The 11,488-nt window shown below is 40.9% G+C and overlaps 1 pseudogene; it reads left to right on the top strand.

Annotated features, from left to right (window-relative positions):
* Nucleotides 1-3,327: 3,327 nt before the first annotated feature.
* LOC140531045 (macrophage migration inhibitory factor pseudogene) lies at nt 3,328-3,675 on the top strand (annotated as a pseudogene).
* Nucleotides 3,676-11,488: the final 7,813 nt, after the last annotated feature.

Raw genomic sequence — 11,488 nt, 5'->3', positions numbered from 1 at the left:
CGAAATGCTCTACCGCAGGTTAGGCACAGATAGTCCATTTCAAAATTTGGGGTGGATATCCCAAATTTGCGCATCCTGCATTTACTTTGTACTGCCTCAATTCTGCTTTGCTCAAAGAGCACAATACCTTTTCTTATGTGGGCACACCAAGCTGAGTGGTCCTGTGCCAGTGTCTCCCATGTTGCACAGTCAAATTCAAAGTTCTTGAGAGAGACCTTGAGAGTGTCCTTGTATCGTTTCTTCTGGCCACCATGGGATCGCATGCCCCATGCAAATTCTCCATAAAATAGTCTTTTTGACAAGCGTACATTTGGCATTCGTACAACGTGGCCAGCGCATCAGATTGTGCTCTCTAAAGAATAGTTTGAATAGCTGGCAGTTCAGCTAGAGGAAGGACTTCAGTGTTCGGTACCTTGTCATGCCAAGTGATCTTCAGAATCTTCCTAAGACAGTTCAAATGGAAGTGATTCAGTTTTCTGGCATGGCGCTAGTAGACTGTCCATGTTTCACAAGCATATAACAATGAGGTAAGGACAACTGCTCTGTAGACCTTCAGTTTGGTAGTCAGTCTAATACCTCTCCTCTCCCAAACCTTTCTTCTGAGCCTACCAACACTGAGCTAGCTCTGACAATGCGTGCATCAACCTCATTGTCAATGTGTACATCCCTGGTAAGTACACCAACAAGGTAAGTGAACTTATCCACAGCATTCAAAACTTCTCCATTTGTTGTAACCGATGGTTCCACGTATGGATGGTGTGGTGGTGGCTGATGTTTTTGATTTTTTTAACGTTAATTATTAGGCCAAAATTACCACAGACAGCAGAGAATTGACCCATACTTTGTTGCATCCTTCAGAGGCTGCATTGAGAGCTATTTATGGACGAAAATCTTATGGTGCATCACAATTACTCAGTGCTGATGGAGCCACATTGATTAGTGATAAGGACATGATTCTAAAGAAATGGGCTGAACACTTCCATAGTGTTATCAAAAGACCATCAGCAATCAATGCTGAGGCCATTGACCATTTACCTCAGGTTGAATTCAATCCCTCCTTAGCTGAATTTCCAACTGAAGAAGAGGTTTTGAAGGCTATTAGGCTCCTTTCATATGGCAAAGCACCTGGTGCTGATTCTGTTCCAGCTGTGATTTATAAGGTAGGGGGACCATTGATCATACAAAAGCTGACTGAAATTTTCCAGGTTATATGGCAAGAGTAGGTTATTTATCCCCCAGGATTTCAAGAATACCTCCATTGTCCATCTCTATAAGGGTAAAGGGAATAAATTGTCCTGCGACGATCACAGGGAGATCTCTCTCTCCGTCATTGCTAGCAAAATTCATGCTAGAATCCTCCTTAATAGGCTGATCTTTAACCTGGAAGATGGGCATATATCCAAGAGCCAGTGTGGCTTCAGAAAAGGACAAGGAAGAGTTGATATGGTGTTTTTTGCCCGACAACTCCAGAAGAAATGCCAGGAGCAGAACAGAGGTCTTTACACAATGTTTGTGGACCTGACCAAGCCCTTTGATACTGTTAGTTGTGAGGGCTCATGGAAAAATATGTCAATATTTGGTTGCGCAGAGAAGTTCATCAATATTGTATGTCAATTTCATGATGGCATGTTTATGCAGGTTCTGGATAGTGGACAATGCTCTCGTGCCTTCCTAGTCACCAATGGAGTGAAACAAGGTTGTGTTCTTGCTCCCATGCTTTTTAGCATGATGTTTTCAGCCATGTTGACAAATCCTTTCAATGAGGATGAACATGGCATCAATGTTAACTACTGTACTGATGGTAAGTTCTTCAATTTGACAAGGTTACAAGCCAAGATCAAAGTGGAGGGAGTGTTGGTGCATGATTTTCTGTCTGCAGATGATATATACATGTATGCATATATATAATATACAAATATATATGTATATGTGTATGACACATATATGGGGTTAAAGTATGTATATATAGAGACAGACAGTTTAAAGGGTGAGCTGAATATGAAGAGAGATATCTATTAAGAAAAATAAATGTTGAGAGGATTGTACTAGGAGAAAGAGAAAGGAAGAGGCAGAATGCAGTAAATGTTCTCACATAAAAAAAGCAAGAAAGAGCTGTTACAGTGGAGGGGAAAAAGAGGAAGGCAAGAAGGAATATGTGACCCTTCCTTTCATCAGATTTGTCTTTAGGAGGTAATAACATACACATTAAAGGAAATCGGGGGGAAAGGGATATGAGAGGGAGCATAACAGAAGGGACAGCAGATTGGGGGAAGAGGTAATCTGAAGCAAATACATTGGTGGAGGGATAGGTCAAAGGAGAGAACAGAATAAATAGAGGCAGGACAGGATAGAGGGAAATACAGTCAGTCTTTCACAAAATGAGTGTTATAGAAGTATTTTAAATAAGTATACATGTATAACCTACATGAAATTGCTTGCCTTCTCAATGAGGGTTGGTAGGGAGTGGGAGAGAATGTGGAACTCATAACTTTAAAAATGAATGCTTATACACACACATGCAATATATATACACACACACATACATATGTATATACACATATATACCCATGTACACACAAGCATATATAGATATACACATATACGTATACACACACACACATATATGTATATGTGCATGCAATGGGCTATAGAAATCTATCTTGCCCTATAGGAAAATAGAAGGGAAAGGTATAAGGTGGAGGGGGATAGAAGTGAGGGTAGAATGGAGGAAAGGCTAATCAGAGTGCACACTATCCTGACTTGGGGGAGGGGAGAGATGGGGATAAAATTTGAAATTCAAAATTTGGTGGAAGTAAATGTTGAAAACAAAAAATAAATAAATTAAAAGAAAAGAAATTGAATTCAGAAAAGTGAGAATTGTGTTACTAGGTAAGAATATTTGTCAATGCTCTCTACAATGGGTAGACAATTGTTTAATAGATAAGGTTGCAGAAAAATAGAAACCATTCCTTCTTGAGTGTCTGGGAATGGATGAAGTACTTTGTTTGGGCCTACGTGTTCTGGCAGTATTTTCTCTTAAGGTGTTCACCTGACAATGTCCCACTTTCTATTTTAAGTAAACTGTTTCTGATTTCAATATAATACAGGGTTACATGATTGTCTGAACTATCTGATCCAATATCTTTTGATGACATCTTTCATTTTGGCTGGATTGTAGACTCGAAGGCAAGACTGTGACTCTTTCTTCATCTCAGCCCCCTTCAGAGGCTAAGACAAAGCCTTGCATATCATAAGAGTTCCAGTTCCTGCTCGGCCCAGCTCCACTCCCACCTCCCCGCACCGCCGCCTGCTGGAGCCACCACCAATATGCCGATGTTCGTGGTGTAGACCAACGTGCCTCTCTCCGTGGTGCCTGACTCCCTGCTGAGGGAGCTCACGACGCATCTGACCAAGGCCCCGGGCAAGCCCGCCCAGTACATCGCGGTGCACATCTCAGCGGACCAGATGATGGCCTTCGGGGGCTCCTTGGACGCGTGCGCTCTCTGCAGCCTACACAACTTCGGCAAGATCTGCGGGCCCCAGAATAAGGTGTACAGCAAGCAGCTCTGTGAGCTGCTCACCAAGCACGTCAAAATCCAGGGGGAGAGGATCTATATCAATTATTATGATATGAATTCTGTCAACGTGGGCTGCAACGGCTACACCGTCGCCTGAGGGCCCCGGCTGGAAACCACGCCCCCCTACTGGGCACACGTCTGGGCCCATGCCTGTCCCCTTTGCTGTGTGATACCTCCCTGGATTTTCTAGTTGAGAAGTAATAAAATGCTTTAAGATGAAAAAAAAAATGAGTTCCTTAGAGATGGAGTGGATAGATGGAAGGGTGTGTAGATTAAGTCTAACAGACAGAAATAAAGAGAGCTCATCATACTGAACATAAATGTGTGAAACTTGGAGAGGATAGTGGACAAAATTTGGTTAAAGATCATTAAAAATAAAAATAGAACTCTTTTTTTTTCATTACAATGTACTCCAGTACACCTGGAAAGAAGGAAGTAATAGATCATCACAATGTAATATAGGTGAAGGCCTTACAACACTAGAAAAATCACTGGTAGGGGCAGAGCCAAGATGGAGGAATAGAAAGATACACATATGCAGGCTCTCCCCACACAGCTCCCAAAATACCTGTAGAGAGGGACTTTCAACAAATTTGGAGTAGCAGAAGTGGAGAACAACAGAGTGGAGGAGATTTCCAGCCCAGTGTGACCTGAAAGCCCCACGGGAGACATCTGTTGCACTGGATATGGAGCAGAGCCCAGCCAAGCCTTGGCCACAACACGGGGAGCAGCTCTGGGAGGAGGACACCTTACGGGCAGAATCTCCCATAGCAGCAGCAACACCGGGTTTCTCAGATCCCTCAACCCACAGGTATTGAAGGTCAGTGATGGGTTTTTTTCAGCTGGCCAGGAAGGGAGAAGGGCCTTCCCATAGCTCTGGTCTCAGGCAGCAGCTGGGTGCAGAGGCCACATCAGGCAAGAGGCAGCAGTTCCCACAGCAGCCCCTACAGCAGCCTCATCCATTGTTGGACCATAAAAATCCTGGGAGCACTGAGGACCTAATTATTACCTCCGCCCTGTGTAGAGACCCTGAGGGAGCTGATCTTTATCTCACACTAAATGGTGGCAGAACTGGAGGCCAGGTGGCTGTGGAGAGGAAACTGCTAAGATTCTGGGCATAAAAATCCCTACCTTCTCCCAGACCAGTGTAGACACTTGATTGTGCCGCCTTGGAGGAACTGAGATCTTACAGATTCCCACAGTATACCCTACTCTTGACAAAGGGCCCAAAAGTCAAGTATCTGGTTGGGAAAATGTCCAAAAAAGGGAAAGAAAAACATAAGACTAGAGAAGGTTACTTTCTTGGTGAACAGGTACTTTCTCTCATCGTTTTAGATGAGGAAAAACAATGCTTACCATCAGGGAAAGACATAAAAGTCAAGGCTTCTGTATCCCAAAAATCCAAAATAAATATTCAATGGTCTCAGGCCATGGAAGAGCCCCAAAAAGGATTTTGAAAATCAAGTAAGGGAGGTGGAGGAAAAACTGGGAGGAGAAATAAGAGAGATGCAAGAAAAGCAAGAAAAGGGGGTCAACAGCTTGCTAAAGGAGACCCCCAAAAATACTGAAGAAAATAACACCTTGAAAAATAGGCTAACTCAATTGGCAAAAGAGGTTCAAAAAGCCAATGAGGAGAAGAAAGCTTTAAAAAGCAGAATTAGCCAAATGGAAAAGGACGTTCAAAAGTTCACTGAAGAAAATAGTTCTTTAAAAATTAGAATGGAACAGATGGAGGCTAATGACTATATGAGGCACCAAGAAATCACAAAACAGAACGAAAAGAATGAAAAAATGAAAGATAATGTGAAATATCTCATTGGAAAAACAACTGATCTGGAAAATAGAACCAGGAGACTCAGTTTAAAAATTATGGGACTACCTGAAAGCCATGATCAAGAAAAGAGCCTAGACATCATCCTTCATGAAATTATCAAGGAAAACTGCCCTGATATTCTAGAACCAGGGGGCAAAACAAATATTGAAAGAATCTACTGATCACCTCCTGAAAGACATCCCAAAAGAGAAACTCCTAGGAACATTGTGGCCAAATTCTAGAGTTCCCAGGTCAAGGAGAAAATATTGCAAGCAGCTAGAAAGAGACAATTCAAGTATTGTGGAAATACAATCAGGATAACACAAGATCTAGGAGCTTCTACATTAAAGGATGGAAGGCCATGGAATATGACATTCCAGAAGTCAAAGGAACTAGGACTAAAACCAAGAATCACCTACTCAGCAAAACTGAGTGTAATACTTCAGGGGGGAAATAGAGGACTTTCAAGCATTCTTGGTGAAAAGACCAGAGCTGAAAAGAAAATTTGACTTTCAAACACAAGAATGAAGAGAAGCATGAAAAAGTAAACAGCAAAGAGAAATCATAAGGGACTTACTAAAGTTGAACTATTTACATTCCTACATGGAAAGACAATATTTGTAACTCTTGAAACTTTTTTCAGTATCTGGGTAGTTGGTGGGATTACACACACATACACACACACACACACACACACACACACACACCGAGACAGAGAGACAGAGAGAGACAGAGACAGAGAGAGAGAGGGAGGGAGGGAGGGAGAAAGAGAGAGGAACAGAGAGAGAGAGCACAGGGTGAATTGCATAAGATGGGATCATATCTGAAAATAATGAAATTAAGCAGTGAGAGAGAAATATGTTGGGAGGAGAAAGGGAGAAATGGAATGGGGCAAATTATCTCTCATAAAAGAGGCAAGTAAGACTTTTCAGTGGAGGGAAAACGGGGGGAGGTGAGAGAAAAAACATGAATCTTACTCTCATTACATTAGCGTAAAGGGAGGAATAAAATGCACACTCATTTTGGTATGAAAACCTATCTTACAATATAGGAAAGTGGGGCATAAAGGGATAAGCAGGGTGGGGGGATGATGGAAGGGAGGGCAGTGGGAGGAAGGAGCAATTAGAAGTCAACACTCTTGGGGAGGGACAAGGTCAAAAGAGAGAAAAGAAGAAATAGGGGGAAGAATCGGATGGAGGGAAAGAATTTGGAACTCCAAGTTTTAGGAACAACTGCTGAGTATTGTTCTTGCAACTAGGAAATAAGAAATACAGGTAAAGGGGTATAGAAATTTATCTTGCCCTGCAAGACAAAGGAGAAAATGGGGATAAGGAAAGGGAGGGATGTTAGAAGGGAGGACAAATTGGTGATAGGGGTAATTAGAATACTTGGAGTTTTGGGATGGGGGAGGGGAGAAATAGGGAGAAAATTTGGAACCCAAAATTTTGTGGAAATGAATGTTGAAAACGTAAATAAATAAATGTAAATTAAAAAAGTAAGGATTTTCTCTTTGATATATCTTATATGTTTTTTGATATATAAGGGTATTTGTGCAGGCCTTATGTCTTTAATTAAAGCCTATTTGTCCGAAATGATCTTTTTGCTATTTATATATTTTATAATTATTCTCCATTGATCCCTGAGGCTCAAATCAATATTGGGTTTAGTAAAAATGTTTCATTGATTTCAATGCAACCGACCCATGGATTTGTTTATTTTAATGGGACAATTCTATTGATCAGAAATGTTTGTTTGGTAATGCTCCAATGAGGGAAGTCAGATAAGAGGAATTGTTTTGCAATAACAAAGTCTCTTGGGAGTTTTCTTGATATTCTTGCGTATTAATGTGAACTTGCCCTCCATGGAATATTGCCATTCTGATTTTTCTGCTATGTTACTGTTCAGTCATTTTAATAGTGTCTGACTCTTCATGACTCTAGTTGGTGTTTTCTTGGGAAAGATAGGAGTAGTTTGCAATTTACTTCTCCAGCGCATTTTGTAGAAGGGAAAACTGAGGACAACAGGTTAAGGTGATTTGCAGAGGGTTACATAGCTAGTAAGTGTTTGAGGCTGGGTTTGAACTCAGGAAGATGAGTTTTCCTAATTTCAGGTTTACCACCATATCCACTGTACCATCTGCATCCTTCACCTAAGGAAAAACACTTCAGAATCTAAACCACCTAATGTGGGAATATTTAAGCATCAAGAAGCAATGAGCAACAACCTCAGATGCTTTAAGTGTCCTGCATCATAGGCTAAAGACAACACAGATGCAGTATTACTAGATCTAGTCCAATATTTTAATTGTTGATATTCTTTGGAAAACAGACTCTGCTATCCAGTGCCTAGATTTTCCCTCCCAGCCTGGTATCATCTGTAAATATGAGCACACACTCTATACTTTTATCCAATTCATCAGCAACAACAGCAATAATAAATATAATGTAGTGCATATTATTAACTTAATCATTATACTTGGGGGTAGCTAGGTGTTACAGTGAATAGGGGGCCAGCTCTGGTGTCACGAAGAACTGATTTCCAATCCAACCTAGACACATGAAAGCTGGATGACCCTGGGGAAGTCACTTAACCCTGTTTGCTAGAGTTTCCTCATCTATAAAATGAGTTGAAGAAGGAAATAACAAACCACTCCAGTATCTCTACCAAGAAAACCTCGAACTGGATCAGGGAGACTTGAGCATGACTAAAATAACTTAATAACAAAAATATTACACTTATTTTTATTAGGTAATATTATTATAAGCATTATATTAAGTGCTGTATTATTAAGGAAACCTTACTCTTGATGGGAGGGCTGCGGAGGCCTTTTCAGGGCTGCTTTCACCTTTAATGTCTGCCTGCCACCCAACGCTCACCTGTGATTCCAAGAAGCTGTAGCATGTGCAAGAGCCACATCCAGGTAAAATTTCTTCAGCAGATGAACTAAACCAGGTTAACGGTAACTGACAGGCTTCAAACCTGCTGGTGAATTAGGGGATGTCCAAGCATGTGCAGATTTTCTCCAGTATGATGGACAGATGGGATCAGCTTTGTTTTTTCCAACAGTCATGTTGGAAAACTGGAGACTGAAACAAGTATTGTGGAGAACTTGGTCAGACATAGAAAACACCAAAGACTTCTGTTACATTCTGAGCCCTCACCTGTAAGCATGACTGTTGTTCTGCCACTGTACTTTGATGACTCTGGCAGAGAGAATGAGGCTGACTACTTTGTGCACCTATGCTTCACTTAAATCCAATGAAGCCTGAGTTAAGACATTGCCGTGTGATGTTATCGATTCTTTTTGAAAATGAAGGATGGACAACATTATCACCATTATAACAGTTCAGGGCCAAGGCTAGCTTCCATGGATGAAGATCAATGATGAGTCTATTTGTCCAAGTAGCTCTGCATCCATCTGCAAAAACAATATCTAATGCAAAGGTCTCACACACAAAATATGGTGCCCATAACATTCCTGAGAATAGCCTGAACTAGATTAAAAGGTAATCAGGAAATATGTAATACAACAAAAAAAATACAAGAAAATACAGATGTTAACACATCATGTTCCCTCAGGCATCCTTATGTATAATTTGTTTTGTAGTTGTTTTGCAGTGGCACCTGACTCTTCATGACCCCATTTGGGGTTTTCTTGGAAAAGATACTAGAGTGCTTTGACATTTCTTTCTCCAACTTATTTTACAGACAAGAAAACTGTGACAAACAGGGCTAAGTGACTTGCCCAAGATCACACAGTTAATAAGTATTTGAGTCCAAATTTGAGCTCAGGTCTTCCTGACTCCAGGTCCAGTGCTGTGTTATGTAGCTGTTCCTTTATATGGTTTAATGGTCCTTGTTTCTCTTTCATCTTGACCTCATTGGTACAATCCATAACTCTTGATTTTCTTCACAAAAATGAATGAATTTGTCTCGGGATTGTTTCTTTCATTGATTGTCCCTGAGAGCTGTGCTAGAAGGAGGGAAAGTGTTCAGGGATCCAGATAATTCCTGGGCCCTTGGGCTTACCTGCCAATTGGTGGTATTTGTTCTGCATGTGGCACTGCTTATGGCATAGCTGCTGACCACTTCTCCATGGGGGCTACTCCCCTCTATAATGGCTACAGGGGCAGGCTAGAATGAGTAGGCAATGGTCTCAGGGCACTCCTGTTCCCTACTGTTTCCCCAGGACTCAAGTTCCTGGGGCATTCGCTCAGACTATGAGCAGAGGAGGTGATCAAGATGATCAAACTGGAGTTTGTGACTTCACTCTCTCAGCACAATCAACTTCTTACCTTTCCCGCATGCTTTCTTGGAGCTTTACCTAGGTTGGTTTGTCTCCTTTGAAGGTAAAAAACAAAGTGTGGATAATCGAATGAACTGGTGAATTAAAAACAGTAACAACGTAATTAACACTAGAATAAAATCTAATATTTTATCAAATGCTTTCCTTCAATTTAAGTAACTTCAGTTTAGAGCAGTTACCTCATCCACTGTTTGGAATTTTGTCAACAAAGCCTATGAAGTTAGTCTGACTAGGCCTACTGTTAATGAAGCCTTACTGGCTCCTTGTAATCACCAGTGATTTTTCTTTCTTTTTTTGTATTTACATTTTTATGTAAGTTTTCAACATTCATTTCCACAAAATTTTGGGTTCCAAATTTTCTCCCTATTTCTCTCCTTCCCTACCCCAAAACTACGAGAATTCTAATTATGCCTATCATCAATTTGTCCTCCCTTCTAACATCCCTCCCTTTCCTTATCCCCATTTTCTCCTTTGTCTTGCAGAGCAAGATAAATTTCTATACCCCTTTACCTGTATTTCTTATTTCCTAGTTGCAAGAACAATACTCAGCAGTTGTTCCTAAAACTTGGAGTTCCAAATTCTTTCCCTCCATCCGATTCTTCCCCCTATTTCTTCTTTTCTCTCTTTTGACCTTGTCCCTCCCCAAGAGTGTTGACTTCTAATTGCTCCTTCCTCCCACTGCCCTCCCTTCCATCATCCCCCCACCCTGCTTATCCCTTTATGCCCCACTTTCCTATATTGTAAGATAGGTTTTCATACCAAAATGAGTGTGCATTTTATTCCTCCCTTTACGCTAATGTAATGAGAGTAAGATTCATGTTTTTTCTCTCACCTCCCCCCGTTTTCCCTCCACTGAAAAGTCTTACTTGCCTCTTTTATGAGAGATAATTTGCCCCATTCCATTTCTCCCTTTCTCCTCCCAACATATTTCTCTCTCACTGCTTAATTTCATTATTTTCAGATATGATCCCATCTTATGCAATTCACCCTGTGCTCTCTCTCTCTGTTCCTCTCTCTTTCTCCCTCCCTCCCTCCCTCTCTCTCTCTGTCTCTGTCTCTCTCTGTCTCTCTGTCTCGGTGTGTGTGTGTGTGTGTGTGTGTGTGTGTGTATGTGTGTGTAATCCCACCAACTACCCAGATACTGAAAAAAGTTTCAAGAGTTACAAATATTGTCTTTCCATGTAGGAATGTAAATAGTTCAACTTTAGTAAGTCCCTTATGATTTCTCTTTGCTGTTTACTTTTTCATGCTTCTCTTCATTCTTGTGTTTGAAAGTCAAATTTTCTTTTCAGCTCTGGTCTTTTCACCAAGAATGCTTGAAAGTCCTCTATTTCCCCCCTGAAGTATTACACTCAGTTTTGCTGAGTAGGTGATTCTTGGTTTTAGTCCTAGTTCCTTTGACTTCTGGAATGTCATATTCCATGGCCTTCCATCCTTTAATGTAGAAGCTCCTAGATCTTGTGTTATCCTGATTGTATTTCCACAATACTTGAATTGTCTCTTTCTAGCTGCTTGCAATATTTTCTCCTTGACCTGGGAACTCTAGAATTTGGCCACAATGTTCCTAGGAGTTTCTCTTTTGGGATGTCTTTCAGGAGGTGATCAGTAGATTCTTTCAATATTTGTTTTGCCCCCTGGTTCTAGAATATCAGGGCAGTTTTCCTTGATAATTTCATGAAGGATGATGTCTAGGCTCTTTTCTTGATCATGGCTTTCAGGTAGTCCCATAATTTTTAAACTGAGTCTCCTGGTTCTATTTTCCAGATCAGTTGTTTTTCCAATGAGATATTT

Source organism: Notamacropus eugenii, chromosome 3 (assembly GCF_028372415.1).
Source record: "Notamacropus eugenii isolate mMacEug1 chromosome 3, mMacEug1.pri_v2, whole genome shotgun sequence".
Classification (NCBI taxonomy): Eukaryota; Metazoa; Chordata; class Mammalia; order Diprotodontia; family Macropodidae; genus Notamacropus; species Notamacropus eugenii.
The sequence above is the reverse complement of the archived record's forward strand: the minus strand, read 5'-3'. Positions and strand labels throughout refer to the sequence as shown.